The sequence below is a fragment of the Capra hircus genome, chromosome 5 (assembly GCF_001704415.2).
Source record: "Capra hircus breed San Clemente chromosome 5, ASM170441v1, whole genome shotgun sequence".
NCBI lineage: Eukaryota > Metazoa > Chordata > Mammalia > Artiodactyla > Bovidae > Capra > Capra hircus.
Window position 1 is genome coordinate 8,702,444 of NC_030812.1, and position 18,346 is coordinate 8,720,789.

General features: G+C 40.1%; 1 protein-coding gene across 2 annotated transcripts in view; it reads left to right on the plus strand.

Annotated features, from left to right (window-relative positions):
- Positions 1 to 18,346, plus strand: part of SYT1 (synaptotagmin 1) — a 625,237-nt gene that overhangs the window by 465,947 nt on the left and 140,944 nt on the right. The gene's annotated exons all lie outside the window — the stretch shown is intronic.

Sequence of the window (18,346 nt, forward strand, 5' to 3'; positions counted from 1 at the left end):
AATACCAGGAAAGCAGACAACTCTTAGCTTCCCTTAATTGCTAAAGCAACTCCTTTCCCAACCATTTTTTTGTTCCTAACATAGTCTATAATTACCAGAGGGATTTCAACTGCTTTTGTCATTTAGGATCCTTAAACCTCATGGATTTTGTAAGGTTTGGTCACTTTGAGGCCACCAGGGAAATCAGAAAGTAAGCCAAGCCTTCAGAGAAACTCAGCCAAGACCATAACCTGGGAATCCTTTCAATCTAAGGTTTTCTGTGACCATTATTATTACTCAGGGAGGTTTTAGAACAATTTGTTTACTACCATTCTGAAACTGAATTTTATTAGTGCTCTAAAATTTCTTGGTAGTACAAAAGAAGTCAAAATTAAGTTAAGTTCTGCTTTTTCTTTGAAAGGAAATATACATAACTTACCCAAAGAAGTTAGTCAAAATTAGATTCCTGGATATTGAAATACATTGAGCCCCACTGTGGATAGAACCACCCATGGATAATATTGAGTTTTTAAGTTTTATAACTTGTACAAGTTGTTCTTCCAAATGAGTAGACCAATATCTATTTTAATATCCAATATATGTATGAAAAACATTTATTCACTTGGACATAATGTTTCTAATCATTTAACAAAGTAGTGATCTGTTCATTGAATTTTTATCTTTTATCAGCATATTTGACTTTGTGTAAATTCCTTGTTCAGTTCAGTCACTCAGTCGTGTCTAACTCTTTACAACCCCATGGACTGGAGCAATCCAGGCCTCCCTGTCCATCACCAACTCCCGGAGTTTACTCAAACTCATGTCTATCGAGTCGGTGATGCCATCCAACCTCTCATGCTCTGCCATCCTCTTCTCCTCCTGCCTTCAATCTTTCCCAGCATCAGAGTGTTTTCCAATGAGTCAGTTCTTCACATCAGGTAGCCGAACTATTAGAGTTTCAGCTTTAGCATCAGTCCTTCCAATGAATACTCAGGACTGATTTCCTTTAGGATGGACTAGTTGGATCTCCTTGCAGTCCAAGGGACCCTCAAGAGTCTTATCCAACACCACAGTTCAAAAGCATCAATTCTTTGGTGCTCAGCTTTCTTTATAGTCCAACTCTCATATCCATACATGACTACTGAAAAAACCATAGCTTTGACTAGACAGACCTTTGTTGGCAAAATAATGTCTCTGCTTTTTAATATGCTGTCTAAGTTGGTCATAACTTTTCTTCCAAGGAGCAACTATCTTTTAATTTCATGGCTGCAGTCAACATCTGCAGTGATTTTGGAGCCCAAGAAAATAAAGTCTGTCACTGTTTCCACTGTTTCCCCAATGATTTGCCATGAAATGAAGGGACCAGATGCCAGGATCTTAAGTTTTCTGAATGCTGAGTTTTAAGCCAACGTTTTCGCTCTCCTCCTTCGCTTCCATCAAGAGGCTCTTTAGTTCTTCTTTCTTCACTTTTACCATAAGGGTGGTGTCATCTGCATATCTGAGGTTACTGATATTTTTCCTGGCAATCTTGATTCCATCTTGTGCTTCATCCAGCCCAGTGTTTCTCATGATGTACTCTGCATAGAAGTTAAATAAGCAGGGTGACAATATTCACCCTAGACGGACTCCTTTCCTGGTTTGGAAACAGTCTGTTATTCCATGTCCAGTTCTAACTGTTGCTTTCTGACCTGCATATAGGTTTCTCAAGAGGCAGGTCAGGTGGTCTGGTATTCCCATCTCTTGAAGAATTTTCCACAGTTTATTGTGATCCACACAGTCAAAGTCTTTGGCATAGCCAGTAAAGCAGAAATAGATGTTTTTCTGGAACTCTGTTGCTTTTTTGATGATCCAGCAGATGTTGGCAATTTGATTTCTGGTTCCTCTGCCTTTTCTAAATCCAGCTTGAACATCTGGAAGTTCATGGTTCTGTGTTTGGGGGAACCACCTTCTATTATGAGTAACACAATTGAAATACCACTGCTCACAGCATTCATATAAGATATACTGGATACACAAATTTTGCTTTTAGGGAACATACTTACCTAAAGTTACTATAATTGTGAGAATTCACAGTTCATGTAAATTCCTTATGGCCAGGACTAACATGGGGCCATTAGTATTCATTAGCTGATAGGTTTTTGTTAAGTGGTTGGCTTTTTGGTGAGTCCCAGAGGTGACCCACTTGTGCTTCACAAGTCTCCTGTCCAGAGGGCATGGCTCATGTCTCTTCCCTCTACCTGGTCATGTCAAGTGATATGGGATTCCAAGACCATACCCCACCTGGTCTCTGAAAAATTGGTAAATATTTTTGTGTGAATTAGGAAATGTAAGCCATTGAACCATTATCTTCTTTTTTAAATTCTTTGAATATGGGCAGAGTTTGAGACTTGACACTAAGCTGACAGATTTGATTCTAAAATTTCGATCTTTAGGTAGATTGCCCAAAAAGAATCACATTTTCATTCTTACCCTTGACTTGCCTGTTCTCTGTTTCTTTCATAACTTTTTTCCTCCGTGGCTTCTCTCCCTGTAGAAGATGGTTTTGTCATTCAACGTATTCAAGATGACTCATTATGCAGATGTTTATTATGTACTGCTGTATTCCTGGGACTATGCCAAGTGTTTAAAAAAAAAAAGTGAAAAGGGTGGACACAGCTCCTTCTTTCATGGAGTTCAGTGTTGTCTCATTTTCCTCCCTCATTTTAATCTTTGCCTTGCTTATTGCTGCTGCTGCTAAGTCACTTCAGTCGTGTCCGACTCTGTGTGATCCCATAGACGGAATTCTATAAGTTTTGCCTTTAAGATCAAACACTCCTAGGTTTCAGCCCTGATCGATACATTTACTAGCTCTGAATACTTAGACAAGTCACTTACGTGCTCTAAAATTCAGTATTTTTTTAATCTAGAAAGTGGTCTAACATTATCTTATAGATTAAGTAGGATAGAGTATAAAGTGGCTAGCATGGGGCCTGATATTTGATATGTTCAATCAGCAAGCAGTCTCCCATTTTTTCTTCCTACCCAGTCTTTTTGATGTCCTTTCCTTCTTAAGCTTTCATCTCCCTATTTGTTCTCCACTCTTTCCTCTGTTGGAGAAGGCAATGGCACCCCACTCCAATCCTCTTGCCTGGAAAATCCCATGGACGGAGGAGCCTGGTGGGCTGCAGTCCATGGGGTCGCTGAGAGTTAGACACGACTGAACAACTTCATTTTCACTTTTCACTTTCATGCACTGGAGAAGGAAATGGCAACCCACTCCAATGTACTTGCCTGGAGAATCCCAGGGACTGGGGAGCCTGGTGGGCTGCCGTCTATGGGGTCACACAGAGTCGGGCACGACTGAGCGACTGGGCGGCAGCAGCAGCTTTCCTCTATATGTATTTCTCTGTTCTTTTTCTCACCACCACTGCACTTATTGAATATCTCTGGAGGTTTTTAATGGGAAATAATTCTACAACTGTATTTTTAAACTCTGGAGTCTTTCCTCTTTGGGAATAATGACTTTTGGTTTTCAGTTGAGCGACTGTTTCCTTATAAAGCAGATGTCTAGCTTACAGAGTATCTCTGGATGACTAGATTCAGATATAAACTTTCTCTTAATAAATGAAATAAGATTCCAATTACATTTTATGTCTAAAGAATTACTTATTCTCATTGATATGCGCTCTCTTTTCACTTTACTGTTCATTATTTAGAGAAAAGTAAAGTGGGATGAATAAATGGAAGTCTTAGATTAACTTTAATTCTCATGGTTTCAAACAAATTTTTTTGCATTTTACATGAGCAATTTTGTTTAAGATTTTTTGTTTTGCTTTCCTCTAAAGTATTAAATCTTATTTTTTAATGTCATAATGAGTGAAAGATACCAAAGAGAGACAGAAAAAGGAATTCAAGAAACAGATTTGGAATCTATTGAATAGAAACTGAACTGCTGTTCATAATAGTCTGTTCAAGGAGAGATTTGGATTTAAATGGGTTAATTACAACCCACTAGGATCTAGCCCTGAGATAGAAGGGGGTAGGCTTTTGTTGTTGAAAGTTAAAGTCATAAGATGATGAAGCAATTATGTAAATTAAAGAATTACGTGTTCATTATGTAAGTGAAAAAATTAATGTGTTATTTTAGTAAGCAATTAAATGTGTAAGCAATTTGGGGGAAAAAAAATGGAAAGGAGCCTTATCTGAAAGTTACTAAGCACATGTTTGAAGTATATGGGGTGCTGCAAAGGTGAATTATGCCGGAAGAGCCTCAACGTGCACACAACTCCCATTGTTAAGATTCTAGCCCCTGGAGAAAACCTCTCTGCTAAAGTTTCCATTCCGACTTGATTAACATTTCTCTAATTAGCTTGATCCAAGTCCCCTTACTAGCAGCTTAGGTTCACTTGCCTTTTTTTTTTTTTTTTTGACTGATCACCCACTCTCCTACTTCCCACAGATAAAAAGGGAATCTGACCTTGCAAGACAGCTAAGCCTTTCTTTTCTTTTTGTCTCTTTAAAACAGAAATCCTTTGAGTTTCAAGAGACACTTACACATAAAACCATTGTCTTAGTCTTCCCCCTTCTCAAGTTAAGGTCTCAAAAATCATCCTGTATAACCAGTATATACAGTTCTTTCATTTGCAAAAGGTTTCTAACATGTATAGCCTCTGACTGCCTGATGAATTTGAAATTTTTTTCATTCTAATCATTCGAGAAATATTTATTTATGCCACCCACAAGTCAAACCTGAAGCCAACCTTACAACCTTTGGAAAAACCCATTCATTTAGCATTTTCACTTAATTATTTTAAATGTTATGATCAATAGCTTATGATTCCATTTTCTTTTTTAATAAATTTAATTTATAATTATTGTAAAAACTGTATCAGTCTGTACCCCAGCATCAGGTACATCTTCAAGGCATTTAGACTCCTTATTTTAGCACGTATTCCTAGTTTTTATCCCTATGTCTTCCACTGCATGTGTGCATGCTGAGTCGCTGCAGTCATGTCTGACTCTTTGTGACCCTTTGGGCCATAGCCCACCAGGCTCCCTTCATGGGATTCTCCAGGAAAGAATCCTGGAGGGGATCCTCCTCCAGGGCCTCTGCCCTTCCCAGGGATGGAACCAGAGTCTCTTACATCTCCTGCATCGGCAGGCAGGTCCTTTACCACTAGCACCACCTGGGAAGCCCATGCCTTCCACTACTGCTTTTTAATCCCTAAAAATGGCATAAGATACCACCAGAATGCAATCCCTTTGTTTTTGAAGGAGACTGTCTCATAGCTTGACCAGTACAATTTTGTCTCCATTAGAGAATGTTCATCACCTCTGCTTTGTGTAGAATTCATTAAAGAGTGGTTTTTAAATGAGATTCTGTAATCTAGTACAAATGGAAAAAAAAAAAATTGATTGCTGAATTAAAACAAGTTTGGGACGTAATTTAATTAGTACCCAAGCAGAAGGAAAGAGAAACTACTTTAGTGCCTTAATAGAAAATCAATTTTGCAAGAAAATTTCACATTTTTAAGCCTAATTAGAAAAACATTTACTTCACAAAAAAGCATTTCAAGATTACAGATCCAATCAAAAAGCCAAGCTTTTTGTAAGCTTATACAAATTACTTGATAGTCCTTTGAAATGGGTTCAGGTCATTATTCCTTAAGCATCTCTTTTGCCTAAGGATCATGAACTGACAGTTTCTCAGTTTACTTCGCAGTCAGATAGTAACTTACGCCCTCCGAGAATGTCTGCACAACACATCAATGCCCTGAGCAGAAATTCTTATAAAAGATTAATTGCAGGAACTTTGATATGAAAGCCAGGAAGAATCTTCCTTGTCACTCACAATCTATCACAGAAATGCCACAAAGATACTCATTCTGATCCATAACAATGCAGGAAGGTAGACTTATTTGTATGCATTTACTTATTCATCGTCTGTCTTTCCCCACTGGATTGTAAACAACCATGTCTGTTGTTCCCAACTGTGAAACCAAGTTTGATCACAGAGGCAAGCACACAGTAGGTGTAATTTTAAATGAATGAATGAGGCAGAGGAGTTTATTATACCGTGAGAGATATTTCAGAACTCTTAAAGTCCATGTTGTAATAATTATTTTATTTTACAAATGAAGTCTAAAGTATTCTGAAAACCTGTCAACAAAATATCTTAGTGCCAAACGATGAGAATGATTTAGTATCCTTTTGCTTTTTGGATCATTTTCTATCAAATGTAAGCAGAATAGAAACAGCAAAATCATTCTTATCGTTTTGTTGATGGCCATGAAAATAATGGCTTTCTCTCACTAATTTTTGCGTGGAATGGAGGTAAAGTCTTATTCAGAATTTCCTTTCTCCCTATAACTTTTTTTTTTCCTATAACCTTTTTATCCAGTTTCCATGATGCATGGAGAGCTTGTGGCTTAGCTTAATTTAACTTTTATTTAAGGCTAAAATTTAGTTAAAGCTCTGATTTAAGTCTCTGCTGGCAACATGGAAATTTACTCAGAGGGAATTGGGAAGGAATCAGCTCCAAGGAGAAGTCCAAGAAGATGAACAAAATCTATGTTTATTGTATCTAGATTATTTGTTTCTAGCCAAATTTATGACAATAGGATATAAAACAATTCAATACTATTTTATTTAGACCATATTTTAGTGTACTTAGTATCTCTGCATCCACTTGTGGTACATACAACATAATACTTTCCCTTTAAACTAGCACTGAGGTAGAGTTGCATTTGACTTTTTGAAATGTCTTTGGCCATAGCTGTGGTTTACTTGCCTCTGAGTTTTCAGTCAGAATTGTAATCACCAATTATAACTGTGTTGCTATGCACAATAATTATTGTCAAGCTTCATGATGTGGTTTCTAAAATCATCATAGGAAACAGCAGATAACTTGAAATATCCCTCTAGTGTGTAGGACTGTAATTTGATTGCCTTTCTAGTTAAAGAAAGGCACAAAATGGATGAAACTAAATTCTCACTTCACTGAGGTTCCAAATTAAAATTTGATATCATTTGTCAACAGAAATAAAAGTGTGAGAACTGTGAGTTTCAATTTTATTGGGGGATTTACTGAGGACTGTAGCTCCAGAGACAGCCTCTCAGAGAGCTCTGAGGAACTCTAAGGTGGGAGACTTAAGGGGAGAGGTTAGTATATATGTGATTTTGGTGAATGGGGGTCTGTGCCATTAGATGCATCTCTGTAGAAGGCTGCTGCTAACCATGAGGGACAGATAGCTTGTTTTCAGTCACTAATTCATGCTCAACTCTTCACGGCTCCATGGACTGCAGCATGCCAGGCTTCTCTGTCCTTCACTATCTCCCTGATTGCTCAAATTCATGTCCCTTGAGTTAGTGATGCCATCCAGCCATCTCATTCTCTGTCACCCCCTTCTCCTCCTGCCCTCAGTCTTTCTCAGCATCAGGGTCTTTTCCAATGAGTCAGCTCTTTGCATCAGGTGGCCAAAGTACTGGAGCCTCAGCTTCAATAGTAGTCCTTCCAATGAATATTCAGAACTGATTTCCTTCATGATTGACTGGTTGGCTCTCCTTGCAGTCCGAGGGACTCTCAAGAGTCTTCTCCAGCACCACAGTTCGAAAGCATCAGTTCTTCCGTGCTCAGCCTTCTTTATGGTCCAGATAGCTTCATTCATGGTTTTAATGCTTTCAGTACAGGAAGAGGTAAGCATGTGGGTTCATAAGATCTTTCTGAAAATATGCTGTGAGGGCCTTGTTCTGCCAGTTTTCCCAGAGCACAGAGTGCCTCATTCCTGCTCTCCCAGCTGCATTCCTTTCAGGGGGCGTTAGAGGTCAGCAACTACAGAAGCTAATGCCTCAGTCCTTGTAGAACAGATGGCAAGAGACATATGTTACTTGGAACTTTTTTAAAAAGTTGTGAATTCCCTAGAAAATATAAATTTAGACTCTAAAGAATTAAGTGGAGGAAAAGACCCTGGGCACTTTGAAAAATGACCTTCTATGGTTTTCCCGTTGTCACCCCTTAATCTTCAGCATCACCCTCCCCTCAACAGTTGTCTAGCCAGAGTGCTGGATTCCCAGCCCAACTCCCAAGTTTCCAAGTCTCATCTTATTAAAAGCTTACCTAACTTCTCTACCTAAGTTATAAACATTAATATTAATAAAAGCTACTATGTACTGAGAATCTACTGTATGTCCACAAAAAACATTATTAAAACATTCTTCAAAACTGGCAGATTAAATCTGGTTACAAAATGAGGGAAAAACAAAATTGAAGCCTAGAAAAGTCTAAATAGTTTGTCCGAAGTCATACAACCAGCGCCAGAGCTAAAGTTCAAACACGGGTCTGAAGCCTACACTCTTTCTACTTTACCATACCTTTTTCTTTAGACAGTCTCTCTCAGTCTCTTTAGCCTAGAAGTGTAGCTATAAATTCAATTTAAATGCAAAACAAAAAAAAAAAACAAAAACACACACAAACAAAAAACTCAAAATCAAACTGATATACTCACTCATGAGTGCTGATTAATGAAGTCAGAGGGATTTTTCTTCCCATTAAAAAAATTCTTCACTAAACAGAATATAAATTCCCATTCATTTATTCAAAATTATATCTTTTGTGAAATTATCACTATAAAGTAATAAAATGGAAGATTAAGATTCACATATGAGAAATGGTCAAGAATAATAGTAAAATTTCATAATGCAAATGAACAAAAGGAGCTTCACAAAGCACCAAATTCAAAGTATAAATTAAAATGGACCATAAGTTTTCAGCACAAAGAAAAGGCATGGACAGGGAAGATGCATGGAAGAGTTGAAAAAGTGAGCTAGTTTAAAACTGGGTAGCATTTGAATAGGCAGAAAGAAACTAAGAATGCCTCTGGAAGTTAAGAGATGATTAAGAGCCGACTGACAAAGCTGAGACTGCCAGGGACAGGCCCAGGTGGGAATGGAGTGAGAGCTTGAACAGATATTCTGAGAAACAGATCAAATGTAGTAGCTTAGTGTCAGTTTGCCCCTTACAATGTCAGACTGATCAACCTAAAACTCAGGACACCAAGTAAAGCTTGTAAAACTTGTTCTTTCCCAGGATAAGAACTGGAATATGGAAGCCAGGTCCACCTCTATGCCAAAGCACTCTACTAAGTGCCTTTTTCACATTATCTCAGGTAATCCTTGATGAGGTCCTGTGGAGTAATTCTTCCTATCCCTATTTCACATATCAGAAAATGTAATGGTCCAGTGCCTCCCAGAAAATAAGCCCCAGGATAGACCCAGTTTCAACTCCCAAATTCATTTTCTCTTTACTCCACCATATTGCTACTTAGTTGACTAACACTCAGTGAGTCCAAGGATATTACCAGTCTTATCTTTTTATTCCCAGTGCCTGGCACTGTGCCTGAAACATGCAAAGTGCTTAGATAAGTATTTTCAAGTGAATTGGTTGCCAAATTAAAATAAAAATTTTATTTTGCAAACATGCATCATGATTTATGCCACCTTCAAGGAAGTCATCTTTGAAGGATATGCAATTATTCCAGTTGTACTGTCTATATAAGTTTAAAGTGAAAGTTTAGTCACTCAGTTATGTCCAACTCTTTGCTACTCCATGGACTGTAGCCTATCAGGCTCCTCTGTCCATGGGATTTTCCAGGCAAGAATACTGAAGTGGGTTGCCATTTCCTTCTCCAGAGGATCTTCCTGACATAGGGATTGAACCCAGGTCTCCCACCTTGTAGGCAGATGCTTTACCATCTGAGCCACCAGGGAGGTCCTACTGCCTATATGGTACCCCTATATATTTTGAATTCTAGCCCCTCTCTCCAAAAGTCTTCCTCCGTATATGATACAGCCTTCTCTCTGTCCTCTCTGCCCTTCTCTCTCTCTGTCCTCTATTTTTCTGTCCTCTGGCCTGTCTCTAAAAGGCAACTTCAATTGAAATGGTCATAAGCTGTCTCCAAGTACACCTTATAAGGTGACGATCCAATTGAGTAAAACAGTTATAGTTAACTGCAGTAAAGTCATGAAGTGGATATCCTTGTGAGATTTCTATTCTGACTCTGACCAAAATGTCTTGAGCCACTAATATCATTGTTGTTGTTCAGTCACCTAGTTGTGTCCAACTCTTTGCGACCCCATGGACTGCAACACACCAGGCCTCTGTCCCTCACCATCTCCTGAAGTTTGCCCAAGTTCATGTCCATTATAACATCATTACATGCTCCCTCACTATGGGAAAAATCATCAAGAGATAGGAGTTCTGGATACATTTAGTGCCAAGGAAATCTGTTTTAATAGAAACTAGTGTAGGTGTTAGTTTTTTGGGTTTTTTTCCCCCCTAAGAATAAAGAGTGAGAGTTTTCAGTAGAATTTTAAATAAAACCAAGTGGTTCAGAAGCATGGATATCATGAATATAGATGAGAGGAGCAGAAAGTGAGGAGTGGGAGTTGAAACAGGAACAAATAGAAAAAAAGAAGAATGAGAAAAATGATACAGACAAGCACCGTCTTTCCCATCCCTGGTTGTTTTATTACTGAAACAGCAAAGAGGACTTTGGGTGGGAAGCAGTGTGATCAATGCAAGAGAATGTCTTGTTCTGTCCTGTCCTCCAATCTCAATTGGATCTTTTACAGTATCACCTTTTCGAGTGAGTTCATCACATGCTTTGGACAATTTTTTTTTTAATATCTTGTTTGTGACATCTTCGAATTAAATGTTTTCACCTTCTGTTTTACTCCTACCTTGCTTTGAGCAGGCCAAAATGTTTGTATTGTGAAATCTTTAATCCATTACAATCTGTTACTCTGCAATTAGATGAAATGTCAGCAGTTTAGCTGTACAATTATTGTGCTACAGAATAAGGGAGAAGAATGAGGACTTGCTGATAAACAAGAACTTAAATAATTAAAAGATGAGAGAGGGGGCATGCAGACACACACACAAATCTACTTGCTTTACATGTAGCTAAATGTTCTTTCCAATTATGAACCAGAGGAGGCCTTCAATACTGAAAATTACTTTTATTTCTTCATTCTCTCATTTATTCAACATGTATTTATTAAGCCTCTTTTGTGAGCCAGGGACTGTACAAGCTTTTAGAAAAACAATGCTGAAGATAAACAGATCCATTAAGCATAGTAGATTGTAATCTAATGATGAGACTGCCCCTCGAGTAGATAAAAGCTCTAGCCCTGGACGAAACCAGTGTGTATCCACCCATAACTCCACGTACTCTCAGTACGTGGCTTGTTACTTAACCCTTCTATAAAATGGGATTAATATTACCCACCTCCATGAGTTGTGATACACTCTAAAGATAACTCATGTAAAGGGACCTCCCTGCTGGTCCAGTGATTAAGACTCTGTGCTTCCAATGCTCAGGACACAGATTTGATCCCTAGTCAGGGAACTAAGATCCCACATGCTGAGTGGCGTGGCCAAAAATAATAATAAATCATGTAAAGTGCTTAATTAATACTTGGCATCTAATAAACTCTCAATAAATACTAGGGTTTTTTAAATTATGGAAAACACTGATTAGAGCCCTTATCTCCTTGCCACTGAAAAAGCACGGCTCTGGCCACCAGACTTCTATCCTTTCTTTTATGAGGAGACTGAGACAGCCCAACAATTCAGAGAACATTGTCATACAGTTTTGATCAAAGACAAGATATCCAAGGTTAGCCCCGTGTGGGAGACCTTAGATGTGAGGAGAGATCACAAAGGCCAATCCAAGATAAGCCTTAGCACATACAAGGAGATAAGCCATAACACATACGGCTCTGCTCTACCACCATGAAACAGAGCTCAACGTTCAGGATCTCCTAAAAATCAAAAAGATTGCCAAGTGTCAGCGAAGATGTGGTGAAACTGAAACCCTCACACATCTCTGAGGGGTTTAGCCACTCTGGGAAACAGCTTAACCATTTCTCAAAACGTTCAAAAGAGAGGATTCATGCGACCTAGCAATTGTATTCCTAGGTATATACCTGCCCTGCAAAGTAGAGACACATTTCCACACAGAAAATAATTGTACGAGAAGGTCTGTAGCCATACTTTCACAAATGCCGGAAGTGGAAAGAACTCAAATTCCTTTCAACTGGTGAATAATTAGACAATATATGCTACAGTCACATAACGGAATATTATTCAGCCATAAAAAGGAATGTAGTACTGACATGCGCCACAACAGGGATAAACCAGAATAGACAGATCCACAGACAGAGAGCAGATTAATGGTTGCCTAAGGCTCTGAGTGAACTCCAGGAGTTGGTGATGCACAGGGAGGCCTGGCGTGCTGCAATTCATGGGGTTGCAAAGAGTCGGACACGACTGAGCGACTGAACGGAACTGAAGGCTCAGAGCTGCAGGTGGAGAGCAGGCGAGGAGAAGTGAGGAATGCCAGCTAATGGCTGTGAGTTTCTTTGTGGGGTGATGAAAATATTCTTAAATCAGTGGTGATGGTTACCCAACTCTGAATGTACTAAAAATCCACTCAGTTGTATACTTCAAAAAGGTAAATTTTCTAGTGTATGAATTCTACCTCAATGAAGCTGCTTCTAAAAAAAAAAAATGTTTCGGGTACTAAAACCCTCTACATGGAAGCATGGTATCTAGGTTAACCTGGGGCCCCATTTGAAACAGAACTGAGGTATGCTGTGAATTTTCTCCCGCTACTATTTCCAAAGTTAAGGGATATTTCCTCACATTTTTCCAGTCTCTCTCTAAACCAAAGCATTCTTCTCCAAGATCCCGCTCGTCAGCACCACACCTCAGTGTAAGGTCAATGCTAAGACCTCTTTGGATAGATGAAGCCAGACTCGGGCCACATGGCTAGCCAGTGAGAACTCAGGAATCAGACACTTGTTTTTCTGATTCCAAAGCCATTTTCCACTAGTCTGCTCTCCTGTGGGGTAAGAAGCTTGAAGCTTCCTTCTCCTGACACAAGAACCGTGTTCTAAATATGAGGACTACCCAATCCCTTTTGCAGTTGCTTCTCAGAGATTCCTCCAGCCTTTTCTGTGCTCTTTTCTGCGTCTTTTGTAGCAACATCACACCTTTTTAAATTGAGGTCGAACTTGACATATAATGAGGTGCAGATATTAAGTATACAGTTCAATGTGTCTTCACAACTGTACATACCAGGATAAGCACCTCTCCAATCAAGCTGCAGAACATTTTTTTACCATCTAAAAGTCCCCAAGGTATCTTGGTGCCTATACAGGAATGTACTGTGATACTGTATGGCGTTCAATGGTGTTTTCTCCTCATCTCCACCAGGTGTCCTGATGATGCTCAGCATCACTTTGATCTTTAACCCCACAGTATATTTCTCTGCTGTACCGTATGATTGGCACCTCATTACATACATCCCTGTTCTCTAAGTGTCAGCCACATAGTGCTGTTATGCAAAAAGATGGCTTGCTTACCCACGGGAATATAAGCTCCTCGTAAGTAAGGAACGTGTCAACTACTTTTGCACATCGCAGTAGTGAGCTCTTAGGAGAACACGTTAGTCACTCAGTCGTGACTCTTTATGACCCCCATGGACAGTAGCCCTCCAGGCTCCTCCATCCATGGGATTCTCCAGGCAGGCATACTGGAGTGGGCTGCCATTCCCTTCTCCAGGGGATCTTCCCAACCCAGAGATCAAACCCGGGTCTCCCTCCTTGCAGGCAGATTCTTTACCAGCTGAGCCACCAGGGAAGCGTGCGGTAGGGATCAAATGGGACAGAAGTTGGGCTCCGAGTCCCATCAACTCTCTGAGCCTCATTTCCTTATATGTACAATGCAGTTGAAAAATGCAAAATGATACGTAGTTATGTGTTTGAAATTTATTTTTCTTGTTTTTTTTCCAATCATATTTAGAAATTTTATAGAAATGTCCAACTGTCAGAACCTAATTATAGAACATTTCCATCACCCAGTGCTCATTTGTAATCACTCTCATTCCCCACCCTCATCCGTAGGCCAGCATCCATCTACTTTCTGTCTTTAGGGATGCCTATTCTAGACACTGCCTGTCAACATAATCTCGTAATATGTGGCCTTGAAAAAGTTATTTTTGAAACCCAGGTCTATCTGATGCCAAATAAATTCCTAAAGTAAACAGATACATCAAGTAGAAAATCACTTGTTCCATTTTATGGGGGAAAGTATTCATTGTTTCCAGTACCATTTAAGTTTTGTGAGTATTTTTCCTCTCTCTGTAGGGCCACTGACAGCCTCAGTCTCTTTCAGCACTCTTGTCCACCCTTTCCAGATTTCAAGTGCCTGAAGATAAAAAGGAGCGGCAGGCCAGCTTTGGGAAAGACTGACGGGAGGACTCTGTCAGTCCCTGGCAAACAGAACTCCTGGCGCTTGCTGTCCCCTGCCGGCCTCATCTCCTCTCTTCTCTCCCCAGAAGGAGAACTCAGGGAACATATAAACCATTTAGGTTGCTTTTCTGCTCCACATTAAATATCCCCCAAGTTGCTAATAATATGCGATTATTTTCTCCCTGAGATGGAACACAGCAAGGTTGTGAACCAGGCGTGTCTGTCAGGGTGCTCCTGGGGGCTTTCCTGCCCTCCATGAGCCAGCAAGCACCCACCCTGGAAAACAGGACAGCGTCGGGCAGGAGGAGGCCCCAGAGAACAGGGAACCCAGCCTCAGACAGACAGTCTTTAAAACAATTAAAAGAAGAAGATTCTTAGAAATGATGCCCTTCATCTAGAACTAGCCCCTCCTTTCAACATCCTTTCTGAAAGTACCTTCTAAATCAGTATTTTTGTTTTTGTATGGAACATAATTAGTTTATATGCAAGAACAATTTTCTGAACTTCAGATAACACTGGAGTGTAAGACGAGGATTTTGTGAGTGACGTATGAGGCCCCTACAGACAATTCTATTAAAGGGAAAATTTTTTCTTTGTTTGAAAAATATTTCTAGTCATGTCTTCTCATTTTCTAACCCACAAACACTCTGGAATATGGCAAGAGAGTGTTTAGCAAACGTTAGCCAACTGCTCTTCAGTGTAAGATGCTGCTTCTACATGTATAAATCAATATTCCAACCAGGTGCTTCCCTAAGTTCTATCTGCTAGTGTTTAAAGAGAGCAGAGGGTAACTGTTTTTTAGGAACCAGCATAGTATCAGGAATTGTCTATTCTTATTGTATCTCAGTGTCAAAAAGTAAAAATAGAGTGAGATTTAGTTCAGCTGAGTTCAGTCGATCAGTCATGTCCGACTTTGCAACCCCATGAACCGCAGCACGCCAGGCCTCCCTGGCATCACCAACTCCCGGAGTTCACCCAAACTCATGTCCATTGAGTCGGTGATGCCATCCAGCCATTTCATCCTCTGTCGTCCCCGTCTCCTCCTGCCCTCAATCTTTCCTAGCATCAGGGTCTTTTCAAATGAGTCAGCTCTTTGCATGAGGTGGCCAGAGTATTGGAGTTTCAGCTTCAGCATCAGTCCTTCCAAAAACACCCAGGACTGATCTTTAGGATGGACTGGTTGGATCTCCTTGCAGTCCAAGGGACTCTCAAGAGTCTTCTCCAACACCGCAGTTCAAAAGCATCAATTCTTCGGCACTCAGCCTTCTTCACAGTCCAAATTTCACATCCATACATGATTACTGGAAAAACCATAGCCTTGACTAGATGGACCTTTGTTGGCAAAGTAATGTCTCTACTTTTGAAATATGCTACCTAGGTTGGTCATAACTTTCCTTCCAAGGAGTAAGGGTCTTCTAATTTCATGGCTGCAATCACCATCTGCAGTGATTTTGGAGCCCAAAAAAATAAAGTCTGACACTGTTTCCACTGTTTCCCCTTGAAGTAATGGGACCAGATGCCATGATCTGTTTTCTGAATGTTGAGCTTTAAGCCAACTTTTTCACTCTCCTCTTTCACTTTCATCAAGAGGCTTTTTAGTTCCTCTTCACTTTCTGCCATAAGGGTGGTGTCATCTGCATATCTGAGGTTATTGATATTTCTCCTGGCAATCTTGATTCCAGCTTGTGCTTCCTCCAGCCCAGCATTTCACATGATGTACTCTGCATACACATTAAATAAGCAGGGTGACAGTATACAGCCTTGACGTATTCCTTTTCCTATTTGGAACCAAGTCTGTTGTTCCATGTCCAGTTCTAACTGTTGCTTCCTGACCTACATATAGGTTTCTCAAGAGGCAGGTCAGGTGGTCTGGTATTCCCATCTCTTTCAGAGTTTTCCACAGTTCATTGTGATTCACACAGTCAAAGGCTCTGGCATAGCCAATAATGCAGAAATAGATGTTTTTCTGGAACTCTCTTGCTTTTTCCATGATCCACGGATGTTGGCAATTTGATCTCTGGTTCCTCTGCCTTTTCTAAAACCAGTGTGAACATCAGGGAGTTCATGGTTCATGTGTTGCTGAAGCCTGGCTTGGAGAATTTTGAGCATTACTTTACTAGCGTGTGAGATGAGTGCAATTGTGCGGTAGTCTGAGCATTCTTTGGCATTGCCTTTCTTTGGGATTGGGATGAAAACTGACCTTTTCCAGTCCTGAGGCCACTGCTGAGTTTTCCAAATTTGCTGGCATATTGAGTGCAGCAGAGTGAGATTAGAATAGTTAAATAGGTCAAGAGTCTGGAGTTGTATGTTTTGAGATTGAACATATTTTTGGATAGCCTACATCACAAAAAGGGAATGTAGACAACAGCCTTTGAAATCTTGCTTGATAAAAAAATATATTTTGAAAAATCAACATCAATGTTTAACTGAGACTCTGAGGAGATATGTGTACTTTGAGGCCATTGGCTCTCCAAGCACCATCATACTGATGCTTTGTCTATCCTGAGGCCACGTTTGAACATGACATCAAGGCTGTGGAACCTGAGTGTCACAGTAGGATTGCCTATATTTAGGAGAAATTATGATATCTTTTTCTTTTTGGTAGACAGCATTTTGCAAGCTCTGTTACCTGGAAAGATGGGGTAGAACACAAGCTTATCGTAACTGTGTTTAAACTCACATCTATTGAATTGGTATATGAGGCAGACACTGGGTTAAGTGTGCTCACTCATTTATTCCTCACAATGACACGCTAGGGTGGTACCCTCTGTATCCCCAAATGATAGACAAAGAAGCTGGGGTTCAGAGAGCCTGAATAGACGAGGGCATGCAGCTAACGGGAGGCCTGAACTTCACACTTGGTCTGACTGCAAAGGCTCAAGGTTACCGGGCCTGTACTAGGGAAGATGTTTCAGTGTGCACACACAAGCCACTCTGCAGACACTTTGCACTTTCTCTTAGTCATACGCTCTCAACTTGAAGGCTGCCACTACACAATGCAAAGAGAGGGCTGCCACAGCCTGCCTGGATTTGACACCCATCCCTATTCTCAACCCTCTTAGCCATCCCCCAGCTTTCTGGGTGTCTTTCTGTGCTATAAATTCATCTGGGACAGACCCACATAGGATTCCCATGTTTGTTTCCAGGCTCTCTATTCCCCCTCTTCCAACCTTTTCCACTCCATCCCCTCACAAGTTTCCAGCAGGAGAATCTAACTGCTTCCATCTCTTTCATCACCTTTGCTGATACCAGGTATAATGACGAACTTGGATTTGGACATCTGCCTTGTACCTATCCCTAAGATGCCAAAGATCAATGAAACATTGTCCAGAGGGTGTTTAATGAGGTATACTTGCATCTTAAAAGAGAAATTTCTTTGTAAAACAAAGTATCTTTTTCTGCTTAGAGTTTTCTAAGCCCCTGTGTATTACAAAGCAAGAAAAGCTCCTTATTCTCACCCTAGATGGAAGATTTTGAGCTCTGCAGAATTTCTCAATTTTTTTGTCACTCCCAAAATAATTTTTTAAAGAGCAATGAATCTGCCAAAAATGGATGATTCCTTTCTGAGGCACTGCAGACAACATGGCCCTGGCCACTCTCCTGGACTCCCCTGGTGGCTCAGCAGTAAAGAATCTGCCTGCAGTGAAGCGGGTACAGTCCCTGGGCTGGGAAGATCCCCTGGCTGAGGAAATGGATATCCACTCCAATATTCTTGCTGAGACAATCCCAAGGACAGAGGAGCCAAGTGGGCTACAGTCCCTGGGGTAGCAAAAGAGTCAGTCATGACTGAGCAACTGAGCACGCAAAGAAAGACGATGATTCTCCTAGATTTCCATTTCAAAACTCTACCTCTTAGAAAACATAAGAGGGAGAGAAAATGCATGAGCTACATCTTATAAAACCAGATGATTACCAAGTACCTATCTTCCAGTTTTCAATTTAACCTTTGGCAAATCCAAATATTTAATATTTTCAAGAATAAAGTCATAGCATTCCTGCCTGGAAATTTTCATGTCATCTTTATGTGAATTATCTCAATCAGTGTCACATACACCTTAGCCCAATTTTTAAACAG